At 46.4% G+C, this 20,263-nt stretch overlaps 1 protein-coding gene across 3 annotated transcripts in view; it reads left to right on the top strand.

Moving 5' to 3' along the window:
• Window positions 1–20,263, top strand: part of hnf1a (HNF1 homeobox a) — a 268,622-nt gene that overhangs the window by 72,425 nt on the left and 175,934 nt on the right. The gene's annotated exons all lie outside the window — the stretch shown is intronic.

Raw genomic sequence — 20,263 nt, 5'->3', positions numbered from 1 at the left:
GAGGGACCTCGGCACCGGCTTCAGACACAGCAGTGGCACACCCAGCCTAGTCGACCCACCTCACCAACATCTGGGGACTTGTGCCAAAATTGGGAGAGCTGTCCCACAGACTAATCAAGCAGCTTGACATAGTCATACTCATAGAATCATACCTTTCAGCCAATGTCCCAAACTCCTCCACCACCATCCCTGGGTATGTCCTGTCCCACGGGCAGGACAGATCCACCAGAGGTGGCAGCACAGTGGTATACAGTCAGGAGGGAGTAGCTCGAGGAGTCCTCAAGATTGACTCTGGACCCCATGAAGTCTCATGTCTTCAGGTCAAGCATGGGCAAGGAAACCTCCTGCTGATTACCACCTACCGCCCTCCCTCAGCTGATGAATCAGTATTCTTCCATGTTGAACACCACTTGGAAGAAGCACTGAGGATAGCGAGGGCACAGAATGTACTTTGGGTGGGGGACTTCAATGTCCATCACCAAGAGTGGCTCGGCAGCACCACTACTGACCGAGCCTGCCAAGTCCTGAAGGACATGACTGCCATAACTGTGGCAGGTGGTGAGAGAACCAACATGAGCGTAAGAACATAAGAAATAGGAGCAGGAGTAGGCCATTTGGCCCCTCGAGCCTGCTCCGCCATTCAATGAGATCATGGCTGATCTTCTAATTCATCTCCACTTTCCTGCACTATCCCCATATCCCTTGATTCCTTTAATATTCAAAAATATATTGATCTCTGTCTTGAATATACTCAACAACTGAGCTTCCACAGCCCTCTGGGGTAGAGAATTCCAAAGATTCACCACCCTCTGAGTGAAGAAATTTCTCCTCATCTCAGTCCTAAATGACCAACCCCTTATTCTGAGACTCCCCAGCCAGGGGAAACATCGTTCCTGCATCTACCCTGTCAAGCTCTGTAAGAATTTTGTATGTTTCAATGAGATCACCTCTCATTCTTTTAAACCCTAGAGAATATAGACCTAGTCTACTCAATCTCACCTCATAGGACAATCCCCCCCCCCATCATCCCAGGAACCAGTCTAGTGAACCTTCGTTGCACTCCCTCTATGGCATGTATATCCTTCCTTAGGTAAGGAGACCAAAACTGTACACAATACTCCAGGTGTTACTTACCAGGGCCCTATATAATTGCAGTAAGACGTCTTTACTCTTATACTCAAATCCTTTTGTAATAAAGGCCAACATACCATTTGCTTTCCTCATTGCTTGCTGTACCTGCATATTAACGTTCAGTGATCCGAGTACAAGGACACCCAGGTCCCTCTGAACACCAACATTCCCTAATCTCTCACCATTTAAAAAATATTCTGCTTTTCTATTTTTCCTACCAAAGTGGATAACTTCACATTTCTACACATAATATTCAATTTGCCATGTTCTTGCCCACTCACTTAGCCTGTCTATGTCCTCTTGAAGCCTCTTTGCATCCTCCTCACAACTTACATTCCCACCCAGCTTTGTATCATCGGCAAACTTGGATATATTACATTTGGTCCCCTCATCCTTATCATTGATGTAGATTGTGAATAGCTGAGGCCCAAGCACTGATCCTTGCGGTACCCCACTAGTTACAGCCTGCCAACCCAAAAATGATTTGTTTATTCCTACTCTCTGTTTTCTGTCCATTAACCAATCCTCAATCCATGCTAGTATATTACCCCCAATCCCATGTGCCCTAATTTTGTTTAATAACCTCTTGTGTGGCACCTTATCGAATGCCTTCTGAAAATCCAAATACACCACATCCACTGGTTCCCCCTTATCTATTCTGCTAGTTACAACCTCAAAAAACTCTAACAGATTTGTCAAACACAATTTCCCTTTCATAAATCTGTGTTGAATCTGGCCAATTCTATTATGTTCTCAGTGCCCTGTTTCCACGTCCTTAATATTGGGCCAGAAATTCGCGGCCAGAAGCGTGAGTACGGTCGGCTTACTCACGCTTCTGGCCGTTGGAAATGCCGGCGTTCAGCATGAACAGCGCATGCGGAGAACGCCGGCATTTCCAGACCTCGAGCGCGTGCGACTGCACAGGCAGCGCTTGCGCAGTGAACTTCGTAGATTTCATTCATGAAATCCGTGAGGGTAAGTCCTTAGAAGTTACACTTGAAAAAAGCAAGTGTAAAGTTGTTCATTGGCTGCGGAGGAAGATATATTTTATCGTGGAGCTTTTGAAATGTAATATTTTTGTTTGGGAAAGGGAGGGAAGTTATTTTAAGAAATTTTAAGTAAGTTTTAAAGTTTAAATTTTTTTTTTAAAAAGGGTTTTCAGAACGGTAGGTAGAAGGAGCAATTGTGGCTGTGTGAATGGAATGTGAGAATGAGTTATGTATGTATGCCCACATATATTCCTTTACGTATATGTATGTATGTTTTATATTCCTTTACTAATGTGTATGAATGTATGTTTTTAATTATGATTTTCCAATAAGTTACTTTCTCTGAAAGTCATAATTAAATAATACATTCATACACATAAGTAAAGGAATATATACATAACACGCAAAGGAATATATACAGACATACATACTTTCAGAAGCTCCACGATAAGAAATATCTTCCTCCGCAGCCTCTGGAGCAACTGTACCCATGCTTTTTTCATGTGTAAGTTGTAATGACTGGACCTCACTGAAAGCATTAATGAAAGCGGCGAATTATACTGCGCACGCGCTGCCTGTGCAGTCGCACGCGTTCTGCCCCTGAACCCCTTCGTTCAGAGGACAGGAAATGCCGGTTTTCCCCACATGCACTGTGAATGCTGAAAACCGGCATTTCATCCGGCCAGATGCGTAAGTACCCCGACCGTACTAGCGCATTTGGAAGGGAATTACTGGGCCAACATTTTACATGTCAATAAAATAAAAAATTTAACAATTGCACAACTTGCCCCCTCGCATCTGCGACTGAGGGCCCAAGGAGGTGCATTGCGCAAGAGGTCATCATCGTACGTATCCTCACACTGTTCCCTTTGGGGAACTGTATGAAGTGGTGGAAGGATTTATGGCCGTGATTAACGCTCATTCCGTGACCGTAACCATCTTTGAACCAGCCATTAGGGTGGTTAGTCCTATGGCGGGAGGGTTTTACGGGCTCCCACAACCCATCTGAGGGGGGGGGCCACCAACACCCACAGACGCAAGTATCCCGCTGGATGTCCACCCAGAATTTAAAGTTGGAGCTCCGACTCCACTTGCCGGGACTGTCTGGAGTGGGGTTCAAAACCCTACTCCTTGTGGCCCAGCGGCGGGGATGCTTACTGCTACGCAAAAGGCCCACTCCGCACAAAAGGTGACACCCATACGTTTCCTGCGCCTTTTCCCTCCCCGTGACTGGAGCCCTATGCTGCCATTTCACGTTGATAATCGGATTGGGCCTTTGTCATAGCGGTAGGATCCCCGCCGCTGGGCCAGATCAGGGTAGGGTTTCGAACCCCGCTCCAGACAGTCCCGGCAAGTGGAGTCGGAGCTCCGGCTCTAAATTCTGGGTTGACATCCAGTGGGATATTTGCGTCCGTGGGTGTGGGTGGCCCCCCCTCCTTGTATAGCTTGTGGGAGCCCGTAAAACCCTCCCGCCATAGGACTAACCGCCCTAATGGCTGGTTCAAAGATGGTTACGGTCACGGAATGAGCGTTAATCACGGCCATAAATCCTTCCACCACTTCATACAGTTCCCCAAAGGGAACAGTGTGAAGACACGTATGACGACGACATTGCTAAATAAATAAATGGAATTAAAAAAATTCTTTTAGGGCTTTTAAAAGTCTTTAAATTGCTTTAATTCTCTTTATTTTGAGTAATCTGAAGTAGTTTTAATGTAAACGTTTTAAAAAGTTTATAAAAGTTACCCAAATCTTCAAAAAACTTCCAAAAACCTATTTAAACTGCTGCTTTGCATGTAAAGATGCTTAGGAGCTTGACAGAAACATTGGGGGCGTGTCCAGTGAAACTGAGACCTCAAGGGGCGTGTCTCACTTACACTGCACGCTCCTGGCTTCGCGCTGGCTGCACTCCTGGGCGGCGTGACGTCATACGCTGCCCGGGAATGTGCTTTCTATTTCTGCAAGTTCAGGCGTCCCAGAAGCTGATCGGCATGCGCGCGGGGTAAGTGCAAATACGGGGCTTGCACGCGCTGCAAGCCCCGTTCACGAATTTCTGGGCCATTAGATTCTAGCATTTTCCCTACTACTGATGTCAGGCTAACTGGTCTGTAGTTCCCCGTTTTCTCTCTCCCTCCTTTCTTAAATAGTGGGGTTATATTTGCTACCTTCCAATCCGCGGGGACTGTTCCAGAATCTATGGAATTTTGGAAAATGACAACCAATGCAGAAAAACCTACTTGACCTCGTCCTCACCAATCTACCTGTCACAGATGCATCTGTCCATGACAGTATTGGTAGCAGTGACCACAACACAGACCTTGTGGAGACGAAATCTCGTCGTCACACTGAGGACACCCTCCATCGTGTTGTGTGACACTACTACTGTGCTAAATGGGATAGATTTAGAACAGATCTAGCAGCTCAAAACTGGGCATCCATGAGGCACTGTGGGCCATCAGCAGCAGCAGAATTGGATTCCACCACAATCTGTAACCTCACTCTACCATTACCATCAAGCCAGGGGACCAACCCTGGTTCAATGAGGAGTGCAGAAGAGCATGCACTAGGCATACCAAAAAATGAGGTGCCAACCTGGGGAAGCTGCAACACAGGACTACATGCATGCCAAACAGTGGAAGCAGTATGCTACAGACAGGGCTAAGTGATTCCACAATCAACAGATCAGATCAAAGCTCTGCAGTCCTGCCACATCCAGTCGTGAATGTGGTGGACATTTAACCACTAACAGGAGGAGGAGGCTCCATGAATATCCCCATCCTCAGTGATGACGGAGCCCAGCACGTGAGTGCAAAAGACAAGGCTGAAGCGTTTGCATCCATCTTTAGCCAGAAGTGCCGAGTGGATGATCCATATCGGCCTCCTGCTGAAGTCCCCACCATCACAGAAGCCAGTCTTCAGCCAATTCGATTCACTCCACCTGATATCAAGAAAAGGCTGAGCGCACTGGATAAAGCAAAGGCTATGGGTCCTGACAACATCCCGGCTATCGTGCTGAAGACATGTGCTCCAGAATTTGCCGCGCCTCTAACCAAGCTTTTCCAGTACAGCTACAACTTTGGCATCTACCCAACAATGTGGAAAATTGCCCAAGTATGTCCTGTCCACAAAAAGCAGGACAAATCAATTACCGCCTCATCAGTCTACTCTCAATTATCAGCAAAGTGATGGAAGGTGTCGTCGGCAGTGCTATTAAGTAGCACCTACTCACCAATAACCTGCTCACCGATGCTCAGCTTGGGTTCCGCCAAGACCACTCTGCTCCAGATCTCATTACAGCTTTGGTCCATACATGGACAAAAGAGCTGAATTTCAGAGGTGAGGAGAGAGTGACTGCCTTTGACATCAAGGCAGCATTTGACCGAGTGTGGCATCAAGGAACACTAATAAAATTGAAGTCAATGGGAATCAGGGGGAAAACTTTCCACTGGCTGGAGTCATACCTAGCACAAAGGAAGATGGTTGTAGTTGTTGGAGGTCAATCATCTCAGCCCTATGACGTCGCTGCAGGAGTTCCTCAGGACAGTGTCCTAGGCCCAACCATCTTCAGCTGCTTCATGAATGACCTTCCCTCCAACATAAGATCAGAAGTGGGGATGTTCGTTGATGATTGCACAGTGTTCAGTTCGATTCGCAACTCCTCAGATAATGAAGCAGTCCATGCCTGAATGTAGCAAGTCCTGGACGACATTCAGGCTTGGGCTGATAAGTGGCAAGTAACATTCGTGCCAAACAAGTGCCAGGCAATGACTATCTCCAATAATTGAGAGTCTAACCACCTCCCCTTGACATTCAACAGGATTACAATCGCCGAATCGTCCACCATCAACATCCTGGGGGTCATCATTGACCAGAAACTTAACTGGACCAGCCACATAAATACTGTGGCTACAAGAGCAGATCAGAGGCTGGGTATTCTGCGGCGAGTGTCTCACCTCCTGACTCCCCAAAGCATTTCCACCATCCACAAGGCACAAGTCAGGAGTTTGATGGAATACTCTCCACTTGCCTGGATGAGTGCAGCTCCAACAACATTCAAGAAGCTCAACACCATCCAGGACAAAGCAGCCCGCTTGATCGGCACCCCATCCGCCACCTTAAACATTCACTCCCTCCACCACTGGCATACCGTGGCTGCAGTGTATACCATCTAAAAGATGCACTGCAGCAACTCGCCAAGGCTTCTTCGGCAGCACCTCCCAAACCCGTGACCTCGACCACCTAGAAGGACAAGGGCAGCAGGCACATGGGAACACCACCACCTCCAAGTTCCCCTCCAAGTCACACACCATCCTGACTTGGAAATATATCGTCGATCCTTCATCGTCGCTGGGTCAAAATCCTGGAACTCCCTCTCTAACAGCACTGTGGGAATACCTTCACCACACGGACTGCAGCAATTGAAGAAGGCAGCTCACCACCACCTTCTCAAGGGCAACTAGGGATGGGCAATAAATGTTGGCCTTGCCAGCGATGCCCCCAGGAATGAATTAAAAAACAGATTCCCCACCCTCCATCGATTCTGTGCAAGATGTCCTTGCCAACTTTGTTTCTGGGTGAGGCTCACTCACCTATCTTGATTCCCCTCTCACCTCATGTGTGTATGTGGTTTACTTGGTACACAGTACAACATCAATTCCATAAACCAACCGGAATTGAACACATTCAGATACATATTTTTTTTGCCCAGACTTCACTGTTTCATTGCATTACATAAACCTCAGCGCCATACCTAATGTTGCATGATTTTTAGGTGCACTAAAGCAGATAGACACGATAAGGGATGCTGGCAGAATTGACAATTTCCTGCAAATCAATTTGTAATAACCTTGATTTCTGAGCCATCAGTCTATCAAATAGCGCAGCTGGATGAGAGTAGTGTGAATGTTCAGTGAAAACCAGGTCAAGCATATTTCAAAGTACATTTTGATCATGGTACAATTCCTCACAGCAATGCTGTTTTAACCCTGGTGAGTACCAACTCCCTCCTCTGCAGTACTGTGATAATATTTCTGGGGTAGATCTTGACTTTGTGTGATAGTGTTAAACGGGTGACAGCGAGTCAGCAGCGCATTTTACATCTCCCCCGATTTTTATTTCCACTGAGGTCACTGGGAGAGACGTTGAACAGGCTGCCGATTCGCTATCACGGGTAGCGCAGTCAAGATCTACCTCTATTATTGCAGTATCTTACAAGTGGATATTCCTGGGAGTTTTAAAGATCTAGAAAAAGGGCAAGGCCCAGAATTTGCTGGAAAAAAATAACGGCATGTGAAGGACGCACGCTGTTATTAATGCGCAAATGGTGAGGACGAGATACCCCGTCAATTGTGAATCACCACAAGTTGCTGGTCGATTTGCGTTGCTCCGCCGTTAGCTTCTCGAAAACGGCAGCTCGCCCTCAACCTCCCCGTAATATTCATGAAATTGCTGCATTGGCACATCAATGGCCCATTGAGCACGACACAGAAAGTTAAGTTTACCGACTCTCACTCACTCATTTTACACTATTGCGCAAAGTCAAAATCACCTCCCTCAGTTTCTACAGGTGAGGAGGAGACAAAATAGAAGGGGAGAACAAAAGGCCAGATTGATTCATTGTGCATTTTTGCTGTATTCTTAATCTAACTCCGAGAAGACTTTTCAATGCAGGGGGTGGTTAGTGCTGTCATAGCTTATAAAGGTATAATATTGTATCTCCTTGCTCTGTAGCCAAGTTTTCCAATGAAAGTACTTGAGCTAATCGGAAATGACCAGGTCGTTGTCATTTCACGACGAGTTGAGTTGTTCTCCTTGTATTTCAGTTTGAAGATGACCTCAGTGATAAAATAGTCATTAGTCTGCGAACTTTTATTTTACAAAAAGAAAACTTAAAATACATGGGGAAAATTGGGTTGCTTTGTGCCTCTCGTTAGCGCAAAGCATCTAGCGCCCGGGCGTGGTGCCGCTACTAACGCCTCCCGCAAAATTTAGCAGGAGGTTAGCGACGGCGGCAGCCGGTAGCACCCCGAGGTGCTTCCGGCGATGATGTCATGGCCGTGCGCAGCGCCCCAGCCGCAAACTTCACTCGCGCCCCCTGACCTACCGCTGGACGCTATATCCGACAGGGTCAGGGTGCCATGTTTGCGGCCGCGGCCGCACAAATTAAAGGGCAGGTGCCAGGCGGCCATTTCTTTTGGGTTGCCTGCCAGCACCTGCCCCCTCTCGCCTCCTCCTGCGGGGTGCCGGCCACGATCGGTCAGCCCGGCACTCCTCTCGAGTGCCCGGCTCTTTTGGCGGCACCCAACTCCCTGGTGGTCCAGCAGGGCCTCGGTGCGTGCTGCACTAGACCCCTCCCCTTTAAACAGCGGAGGGAGGCCTGTAGCACCGTGGCACTAAGTGTGTCGCGCTGTTGCACGTAGTGTCACGCTATTGAATGGTAGCGCCCCAAGAGGGAGGGGAAGTGTTTCCAGTAACGTCCCGCCTCCTGCTCGGGGCGCTACCATTTAATTTCTGGCGCGGGGGCACTAACTTTTTCGGGGCGCTAAAAGTAGCCAATTTTTCCCCCATAAAATTTTGAGGGGCAATTTGTGCCTAATGGTTACCTGCTGGCTCACATGACCAAACGAAAGGGCTCCATGTATACCTGTGTTACAGCGATTGGAGATTATTTGCCTACTATCTAGGGAATGGGGAGAAACGCCAGCCAGGGTTCCTGCTCCTGACTGCTGGAAAGTGCTTGGCTATGACGTCTCTCACAGGCGAGCAGCTTCCTAACACTCACTATCTAGATCTTCAGGGAAAGCTACTTTGGCCAGGTAGTTCAGTGGCCGTTCAGGGGTGATATCAAGAAGCACTTCTTCACACAAAGGGTATTGGAAATCTGGAACACTCTCCCCTTAAAAACTGTGGATGCTAGGTCAATTGAAAATTTCAAACTGAGATTGATAGCTTTTTCTTAGGCGAGGGTAGATGGAATTAAGATACAGATCAGCCATGATCTGATTGAATGGCAGAACAGGCTCGAGGGGCTGAATGGCCTTCTCCTGTTCCTATGTCTTATGTTACTAGGAGCAGAGAGAAGAAGGACAAAGCAATTAAAACCTAGCATTAACTGCTTGCTATAATAGCAGATGACTACATGACGTGTTCATATGATATTCTTCAGTATGCGATTTTAGTGAAGGCATCAACCCATTTAAAATAAACGTTAAAATGGCGGACAAAGGAATCTAATTCGAACCTGCTTATTCATCAACTGACACTGTGAATGGTCACTAGGATTGAGAGAATGTGTATAAATATTTTGCCATCCTGAGCTGGCATCTGGGTGGCACTTTTCATATCCAAACATCTGGCGGTTGGATGCGACAGCAACAGAAAAAATGCGAGCTGGTCTTAACCAGACCATACTGCAGTCTGTTCCTCTGCAAACCTTCGTTAAGTCAAATTCCCATCCCATATTTTGAAAGAGAGCATATCGTCAACTAGGCTGCTCCACTGGCTCCAATCCAAACTAACCGCACGGCTTCATGTCTACTGGATGGCCATTGTAAAAAAAAGGATTAGGATCCAAAACATCATTCAGAGAAGCTGATCGTTGTTGACACGCATAATGACGAACATGCTGCACTATGTAACATAATTCATTATTTTTTATTAGCTAAACATTGCTGCAGACATTTGAAACTCCCCTCTGCTTGAACTCCAGCATTCCTCATGTTTCTATTATTGAAAGATAATGAACTGAAAGACAGGTTACATGACAAAATAATCAACAACAACTTGTATGTATATGGCGTCTTTAACATAGGGAAACATCCCAAGACGCTTCACACGAAATCAGATAAAAATTGACACTAAGCCAAAGGAGGAGTAATCAGGAGAGGTGATGAAAAGCTTTGTCAAATAGACAGGTTTTAAGGAGAGTCTTAAAGGAGGAGAGGGAGGTGTAGAGACAGAGAGGTTTATGGAGGGAATTCCAGATAGTTGCAGGCACGGCCGCCAATGGTGGGGGAATGGGGGTGGGGGATATGTAAGAGGCCAGAGTGGGAGGAACACAGAGTTCAAGAAGAGTTGTAGGGCTGGAGAAGATTACAAAGACGGGGAGGGGGGATGAGGCCATGGAAGGATTTGAACGCTGTAATTAGAATTTTAAATTGGAGGCGTTGGTGGACTGGGAGACAGTGTAGGTTACCGGTGATGGGTATGCTTGTCTCAGATAAGCCACAGAATCAGCCTGTCTGAAACAACACTGACTAAAAACGTAACTGTAATTACAGCTCCTTTGGTGACTCAGTGGGTAAATGCAATACACTATTTTTAACCTATCAGATCAGGAAGGAAACAGATGCAATCCCTAGTCAGTGCTGAGTTGGCTGATCTAGGCCGTGGTAGCACTAGGAATCGGCAGCCATTGACTTAAACACCCTCGGACTCGGAAGGGAGCAAATAAATCGGCCATCGTGCCAATTGCTATTCAGCGCTCCTGTTAGAAAAGACCACACGTGCGAGTGGATGTCCGACAAGAGCAGGATGAGGCTCAGCTAAGGTGATACCAGAAGATCAATTGGTCTGTTGACACTGGTTACCTGCCATTGTATTACAATGTGCTGAAGCGCAGTGGGCATTGAGGTCGAGCAGAGGGCGAGTGCAAAGGGTGCTGGGAGTCTGCACTGGGGTCGCCAACTCTGGTTGGACGTATTCCTGGAGGTTGCATCATGTGACCTCCTGCCTCCTACCGCCCCGCCCAGTCAAACAGCCTTTCCCCCCCATTTCCAATATTTTTACAACAAATAAACAAGTGTGTTCAAAGAAATGCAAATAAAACACACACAGTTTTTAATCCCCCTACCAACTTTCTGCCAAAGTTACACTGTCCGATTGGGAGAACCCCCAGCATAAATATCTAAAGTGCTGCACGAGGAATGGCCACTTGGATATCCGCTCCTCCCCCCGCTCTTCTCCCAGTCAGAATCTTCAGGAGAGAGACATTACAAACACTCTGTACCAGCAAGACAGAGATTCCATTGGTCAGAAGATTTGTCTTAGCTACTCGCTTGTACCAGGTCATGAAACCTTTTGTAAAACTGTGACCGTTCACAATTGCCAACAAGCCGCTTCCATCAGGCATATTTTTATTCATTCTGGTACACAATGAGTGCCAAACACACAAGGGAACGAGCTCTCTGATTATAGTTATGCGGCGCACTCTGAAGAGAACAGTGAATTGCCTCTCACTGTACAGCTTGCCACTGCATGGAATTTAAATCTGAAACAGCTGCCTCTGGGAGCGAGGCAAAATGGGGTCACATACTGTGTGCATTTGTGGAAGTAATGCTACAAGCTCTGTAGAGCCTCCTTAATGTTTACACGTGTAATCTGTCACTCACAATGGATTTGTCTCGTGCATACATGATGTGTGCCTGTTCGAGTCGCCAACTCCAGTTGGATGTATTCCTCAAGGTTTCATCACCTGACCCTCCCAGCTCCAACCGCCCCGACTGGTCGACCAGCCTCTTTCCCCATTTCCAGCTTTTTTCACAACAAACAAACGAAAGTGCTTGAAGAACGTGAGTAAAACACACCATTTTATTTCAATGCCCCAGTGATTTTTTTTTTTAAACATTTTTCCTTGGGTTGCTCGCAGCAGTGTCCAGGGGATCAATGTTTAATTCCTGAAGACGCCTGGACAGTCCTGGAGGGCTGGCAATCCTGGCGCCTGTTTGCATATGGTCCAGTGAAAACTGACAACATGCCCACTACACTGAGACATTTTTGGGATTCTTCTACTGTTCTATTACTCGAGATATTTTTCGCTTACATGTTTCAGCAATGCCCATAAATGAGCCCTCGCTCTTTACATCCCAGAGGGTGTTTCCATCAGCCTTGATAGCTAGGTAAAATTCTTAGCAACGTCGGGATAATGCAGATCATCTCAGTTACTAGTTCTATTCCGTGCATTTCCACAGCCTCCTGTTTTCATAGGCGGCAGAATAACACTGCACTTGAGCTTGTTTTACTAAACAGTAATGGGACAAATTAACAGAACTATTAATGCAACATATATTTTTACACTAGTTACTAAGCTTAAGTAGCTCCTTGTTGTCATACAAAAATAATAGTTTGCAACTGCTGCGATAATCTATGGTGTAAGCAATTTTTCTTATCTAGTGGTGTCCTTTTTTAATCCTCATTGTAATATATTTGGGTAAACAAATGAAGGACAGAGACACAATGAACTGTGAGTCAAGGTGCTTGTTTACTAGGCGAGAGTGAACTGAGCATGCTCATACCAAACCATCTGATAATACATTACACTGCTTTCCCCTTAAAAAAAAAGTACGTATTACCCTCTCAAATACAACAAAACTACCTTTCCCAGCATTACATGTACCACATTACAAAAACTCCTGGCTTTTTTTTCTTTTAAATCAACTACAAATGCTACATATAAACTACAAATCCAGTTTAATAACAGGTTTGCTGAGCCTTCCTGATCTCCTTACAAAAGGTTTTGGTGTTGAACCAATTTTTGGGCTGTTTTGTTCTGGATCCGAACTCTAAGATGATCCTGTTTCTATCTCAGACTTGTTTGAACCTGGTACTTCAGTTACTGAAGTCTGAACGGAGTCAAACTCATGTCTGTGTTCAAGATCAACTGGTTCAAGATCACGTCTTGGTTCATCTCTAGCAGAGATCATTTGATCTACATGAACTCTTCGGATAGTGTCACCAATTTCAACCAAATATCTCTTGGTTCCACCAACCTCTACTTTGGTTCCTACATCCAGCTTGTGTGAACTCGACTTGCTGGGGACTGAGAACACGAACACACTCGTTTTGTCTGAAACTGCATTCTTTCTGATTGGTGTCATAATAACATTTCTGACTCAACTGTTTCTGTTCAACTCTTGAGGCCAAATTCGGTTGAACAAGACTCAATCATGTTCTCAATCTCCTCTTCAAGAGTTCTGCTGGGGTATGTCCAGTTGTAGTGTGTGGAGTAGTTCTGTACTTCAGCAAGAAATTTGCCAAACGTTGCTTCATGCTGAGTCCTGAACAACCCTGCAACACTTGCTTTTTGAGAGCTTCTTTCACTATTCCGGCTGACCTTTCGGCTGCTCCGTTTGAAGCTGGATGATATGGTGGACCGAGAGTGTGTTTGATACTGTTCCATTTCATGAATTCTTGGAATAGAGCAGAATGGAACTGAGGGCCATTGTCGGAAACAAGCTCTTCAGGTAAGCCATGATATGTGAAGATAGACCTCAACTCATCTATGGTACTTTCAGTTGTGGTATTTGAACCCATGTGTTTCACTTCAACCCACTTTGAGTGATTATCTACAAGTACCAGGAAATAATCATTTGCTTTCTCACTGAAGTCTACATGTACTCTCTGAAAAGGTCTACTTGGCCATGACCAGGGTTGTAATGGAGTTTTGGGTGGTTTGTTTCTGCAATTTTGGCAAACGATGCATTTGTTGACAAGTGATTCAAGATCACTGTCCAATCCAGGCCAGTAAACAAAGCTTCTTGCAATTGATTTCATACTGACGATCCCTAGATGTTCAATATGAAATTCGGCCAGAGTTCTATCTCTCAAAGAAGTAGTTACCACCAATCTGGTTCCCCACTTGATACAACCTTGCTCACAAGACAATTCAGTAAGATTGTTATAGAATGGTTTCAACTCTGTGGCCAGACACTGATCAGTCCATCCATTCAAGCTGTTTTCATACACTCTTTTCAGTACTGAGTCCTTTTGAGTCTCATCTGCAATCTCAGTTGCATTCACGGGAAAGTCTTTGTCAACTGCACCTGGCGTGAAAATCTCACCTTCACTCCCAACATGAGTCCTCATGTGGCAGCCTGGACAAGGCATCTGCGATTGCGTTTTGCTTTGAAGTGCGATATTCAATCATGTTGTCATATTGTGACAACAACACTGCCCAACATTGCATTCTTGATGCGGCCATTGCAGGGATGGCAGATTTGGGCCCCAATATTGCTAGGAGCGGTTTGTGATTGGTTATCAGTGTAAACTTTCTGCTGATCAGGATCTGTTAGAATTTCTTTATTCCAAACACTATGGCGAGTGCATCCTTTTCAATTTGCGCATAGTTTCTTTCGCTCTTTGTGAGGGTTCGCGATGCGAATGCGATTAGTTTCTCTTGGCTGTCATCCATTACGTGTCTTATGACAGCTCCTACACCACAGCTAGAAGCATCACACGCTAACTTAAGCTCATGCTTTGTGTCATAGTGCACAGTAGAGCATCGCTAGAGAGACTTCTCTTACAAGTGTCGTAAGCTTCCTGTTGCGCTTTTGTCCACTTCCACTGGACATCCTTCTTAAAACGCTCATGCAATGGACATGGTCACTAACTCGGGTAAGAAACGTGCGTAGTGCTGGACCATTCCAAGGAAAGATCTTAACTCAGACAAGTTCTGTGGCTTTGGAGCATTGATGACAGCATCAACCTTTTCCTTCACTGGTTGTAAGCCATTTGCATCAACTTTCAGACCAAGGTACACAACCTCGGACTGCACAAAAGCACATTTGCTCCTTTCCAATTTTACATTCTGAGAATTCAACCTTTGAAGCACTAAATCTAACACTTCTAGATTTTCTTCCTCACTGCTTGTTGTGATCAGCACATCATCTTGATTGCATAAGCAATTTGGAATTCCTTGCAAAATCTGATTCATTGTAGCCTGGAAGATTTTTGGGGAGGTATTTACACCATATGGCAGCTTGGTGTATGAGTACAGTCCCTTGTGTGTGTTGATAGTGAGATACTGTTGATTCTCTTTGTCAACATTCAGCTGAGCGTAAGCGTGAAACAGGTCAAGCTTGGAGAAAACCTTTGACCCAGAGACTGCTGCATACAAATCTTGTGGTGTAGGTAACGGGTACTGCTCATCGTCAACTGCTTGGTTGATAGTAACTTTGTAGTCACCGCACATGCGAACAGTTTTGTCTGTTTTGGGCACTACCACAATTGGGGTAGCCCATTCACTTTTGTCAGTTTTTACTAGCACTCCATTCTCTCTCAGGTTCTCTAGCTCTTCCTCCACCTGACTTTTCAATGCATAGGGGACCGGCCTTGCCTTACAATAGACAGGCTTCGCGTTGGACCTGATGTGGATATGCGCGTCACACCCAGTGATGCCCTCACAACTGTCTGTGAACATGCTTTTATACTTGTTCAGCATTGTGTCGAGTCGCTTCTTTGAAGCATCTACACTGAAGATGTTTTTCCAGTCTAGTTTTAACTTTCTCAACCAGTCTTTGCCCATGAGGGTTGGCTTGCTGTTGTAGCTCGCTACAATAATAGGCAGCTTTACTGACTGGCCATTGTGCTGAACTTTACATTCCATTTGTCCACATGTCTCTAGGATTTCTCCGGAGTAGGTTTTTAACTCTACGGTACTCTTTGTAAGTGGTATTTGATTAAACTTACTCTCATTTGTGTCCTTACTCATGATAGAGCAGTCTGTCGCTGTGTCGATATTGGTCATTGATCATTGTATGGTTTTGTATGGAAGTCTTTCTCACAACTGCAAGCATTGCTGCTAGTGGCATAGATACTGTAGATGCCTATTCCTTCAACATCAGGTGTGTTCACTTCAATATTGTGAATTCCTCCCTTTTGTTGTCACTGCTTTGCATTGCCACTAGAATGGTTCTTACTTCCTGCTTTCGATCTAGCTCTGCAAGCTGTTGAAATATGGCCTTGCTTCTGGCAGTGAAAACACTTCACATTTCTGTATTGGCAGGACTGTGGTGAGTGATTTCCATTGCAGCGATAGCAATTCACTGAATTGCTATCACCGACATTCTCTTGACTTGGTCTCACAGCTTTAGGTTTTGTGACTGTAGACCTCCGCTGCACTAGTTGGACAGAGCTCCCTAGCATTCTTAGACACCATCTCCATAGATAGGGAAATTTTGCATGCTATGTCAAACATTAGGTTCAGAGTGTTCAGTAACTTGGACTGTGTGCGCTCATCCACCAGTCCACCCACAAACTTATCTCGCAACGCACGATCCAACAACGTGCTGAAGTTACAATGCAAAGACAGGTTCTTAAGAGCTACAATGTTCTCACTGATGGTTTCTTTTTGGTTTCTGGTACCAAACTTATAGCTCTCTGCTATTTCTAATGGCTTTGGGTCGAAATGGTCCTCGAGTTTCCCGACAATGGCCCGTATTTTCCGATCGGAGGCTTCCTGCGTGCGGAGGTCTCCGATGCGGAAAAAATCTACGGACTTACCTGAGGGCTCCTGAGGTGCGTACATTTCCGTTTCTGGGCTTCTCCAACTTGAAATGCGCAGGGCCCACGTAACCCAGAGGCACATGCAGTTCGCAAACGTCCCTGGGATCAGGTGGACCATGGGGAGCCAATAGGAGAAAGGAATCTCCCTTCATACACTTAACAGATAGAACTGTCAAATATATGAATGGAGATCACCCCAAAAACACTAAAACATTAAATACATTTTTTTTAAATCACATTTTTAAAATGAGTTGAGATTACAATAAATTAAATATTTTAAACAAAAATGTAATTTTTTGAAAAAAGTAATTAAAGTTTTTTACGGGGCTAAAAATAAACGTACCTTTTTTGTAAGCATTTTTAAATGATAAATGAGTGGTAAAAAAATTTTAAAACTTTTTTTTCAACTCTTATGCTGGTAAAAGCAGGCCGTACGCCTGCTTTTACCAGGCGTAAGATTTCTAAGTGTTTTCTGCGGGCGGAGGTTCTCCAGGAAGCGGAATTCTCCACCCGCAGAGGTCCTTCTCCAGGGCAGGCGTCCAATCGGTCAAGAGCATTCTCGACAGATCGGAAATGCGGGTTTTCGGATGCCCCTACTGGTGTGTACACAGCTCGTACACACCCGTAGGGATCAGAATATACGGCCCAATGTCTTCAAATGATGCATCCTTCGCTTTCCTTGGTGCGAGTAGGTTTGTCAACATTCCATAGACATCTGGCCCGATCTCCGTTAGAAAAATTGCTTTCTTCCGTTCACGAATTACTTTAGTTTGAGCTTGAACATTCTCATCTGCACTTTTGGTCTCAATAATGTTATTGGCCTTTTTTTTTTATCTTCATCCACTCAATGTAAGAACTGAATGGTTCACGTGCTCGGTCATGCATGCCAAGGCTTCCGATGAAGCTCATAGGCATGGCCATGATTGTCCCGATCCCATTGAACAGTGACTCAGCACTCTACCTGTGTACATGTGAGAATCAACGCCGCTGTTGCTGTGTATACATACACACGAAGGCGAAGTAAAAGGAAAAAGAAAGACTTACATTTATATAGCGCCTTTCACGACCACCGGACATCTCAAAGCGCTTTACAGCCAATGAAGTATTTTTTGGACTGTAGTCACTGTTGTAATGTAGGAAATGCGGCAGTTAATTTGCACACAGCAAGCTCCCACAAACAGCAATTTGATAATGACCAGATAATCTGATTTTTGTTATGTTGGTTGAGGGATAAATATTGGCCAGGACACTGGGGATAACTCCCCTGCTCTTCTTCGAAATAGTACCATGGGATCTTTTACATCCACCTGAGAGAGCAGACGGGGCCTCAGTTTAACGTCTCATCCGAAAGACGGCACCTCTGACAGTGCAGCACTCCCTCAGCAACGCACTGGAGTGTCCGCCTAGCTTTATGTGGTTAAGTCCCTGGAGTGGGACCTGAACCCACAACCTTCTGACTCAGAGGCGAGTGTGCTATCAACTGAGCCACAGCTGACACTGTACAGACGATTCTGCATCAGCATTAACAGCAAAACATCGCAAAAGTTTAGTTTAGTGTCATAAATTCACCTTAAACTTGTCTACTCGAATGTTGAACACTGTCTCCTTCTATGACCCCTAAAATGGCTTTGGAATCCCATTCTCATCACCAAAAATGAGACAAGATGAGTTGCTAGTCAAGGTGTTTGTTTAATAGACCAGAGCAAACTGAACCATGCTCATACTAAACCATGTGATAATACTTAAACTCATAGGGGGAAAAATTTGGTTGATTGTGCCTCACGTTAGCGCCCTAACGGGGAGCAAAGCAACTAGTGCCTGGGTGCGGCGCCACTAACACCTCCCACGAAATTCAGCGGGAGGTTAGCGGCGGCGGTAACTGTTAGCGCCCTGTGGCGCTGCGCCGCCAGCGATGATGTCATCGCCGTGTGCTGCGCCCTGCTCACGCCCCGGCTGCGATCTTCGGTAGTGCCCCCTGACTTACCACCGGACACTATGTCCAATGGGGTCAGGGGGGCCTACCTGCGGCCGGGGCGGCGCAAATTAAAGGGAAGGTGCCGGGCGGCCATTTTTGTTGCTGGCCGCCTGCCAGCACCTGCCCGCTTTGCTATCCCTGGCCCCCGTGCAGCCCCCCTGCGGAGTGCTGGCTGCGCTCCGTGAGCCCAGCACTTCTCTTGAGCGCCGGGCTCTTTTGCCGGCACTCCGATCCCTGGTGGCCCAGCTGGGCCCCGGGTCACGCTGTGTTAGGCCCTTCCCCTTTAATAAGGGGAGGAAGGCCTGCAGTACCGCGGCGTGACATGCTGCAGAGCGTGGCGCTGCGGCATATAACGCCACGATATTCACTCGCTGCGCCCCAAGAGGGAGGCAGGGCGTTTCCAGTAGCACCTCGACTCCCTCTTGGGGCGCTACCGGTGAATTTTAGGCGCGGGTGTGCTAACTTTTTCGGGGTGCTAAAAGTAGCACCCCGGTGAAGTTAGCGCCCCAAAGGGAGCGTGAGCCAATTTTTCCCCACATAAACTATGGCCTCGCTCACCCTCTTCAAAGGTTCTTGCCAGGTTCTTCAAATGTTCCAGACAGAATCAATGATTTGGAAAAAAATAACAGGTTGATATGGTGGCCGGGGCCAAGCAAAATTTAAATTCAAAAAAGATCTGGCAGTCAACACTCGTGTGAACAGGGCTGATTTTAAGTTCCATCAGTGGTGGAAAATGGGCAGTCGCGGATCAGTCGCCCCTTCCACACCGCTGTGGAAAGGATAATTGGGCGAGGTGTGTAACAGGTGGCTGATCCATTGCTGCCCATTTTCTGCCACCACCAAAAGTTAAAATCAACTCTTTTTTGTGTCAGGGTTGGGTGTGCAATGGCTGCTCTTCTTGCTCCCGCACTGTTACCTCCAGTGTCCCCGAGGATCTGCCCTTGGCCCCCTCCGACTTCTCATCCACATGCTGCCCCTCGGCCACAACGTCAGGTTCCACATTTTACACTGGTGCCACCCAGATCTACCTCACCACCACCTCCCTCGACCCCTCCGCTGCCACTGATTTGTCACACTGCTTGTCCGACAGCCAGTGTTGGATGAGCAAAAATTTTCTCCAATTAAATATTGTGAAGACCACTTCGACCTCTACCACAAACTCCTCTCCCTAGCAACTGACTCCATCCCTCTCCCTAAGGCTGAACCAGACTTTTTGCAACTTTGGCGTCCTATTTGACCCTAAGCTGAGCTTCCAACCCCATATCCTCTCCATCACCAAAATCCCATACTTCCAGCTCTGTAATTTCGCCCATCTCCACTCCTGCCTCAGCTCATCTGCTGCTGAAACCTTTGTTACCTCTAGACTTGACTATTTCAATCAACTCCTGGCTGGCCTCCCACCTTGCATCCTCTGTAAACTTGAGCTCATCCAAAACTCTGCAGCCCGTGTCCTAACTCGCACCAAGTCCCATTCACCCATCACCCCAGTGCTCACTGCCCCGTGTCCTAACTCGCACCAAGTCCCATTCACCCATCACCCCAGTGCTCACTGACCTATATTGGCTACCGGTCCGACAAAACCTCAATTTTAAAATTCACATCCTTGTTTTCAATTCCCTCCATGGTCTCGCCCCTCCCTATCTCTGTAACCTCCTCCAGCCCTACAACCCTCTGAGATCTCTGCACTTCTCCAATTCTTGCCTCTTGCGTATCCCCGATTTCCTTCGCTCCACCATTGGCGGTCGTGCCTTCAGCTGCCCGGGCCCTAAGCTCTGGAATTCCTCCGTAAATCCCTCCGCCTCTCTACCTCTCACTCCTCCTTTAAGGCGATCCTTAAAATCTACCTCTCTCCTGTCATAATTTCTCTTTATGTGACTCGGCATCAAAT

Source organism: Somniosus microcephalus, chromosome 19 (genome assembly GCF_052327205.1).
Source record: "Somniosus microcephalus isolate GS21.2 chromosome 19, FLI_Smic_1.0, whole genome shotgun sequence".
NCBI classification, from domain to species: Eukaryota; Metazoa; Chordata; class Chondrichthyes; order Squaliformes; family Somniosidae; genus Somniosus; species Somniosus microcephalus.
The sequence above is the reverse complement of the archived record's forward strand: the minus strand, read 5'-3'. Positions and strand labels throughout refer to the sequence as shown.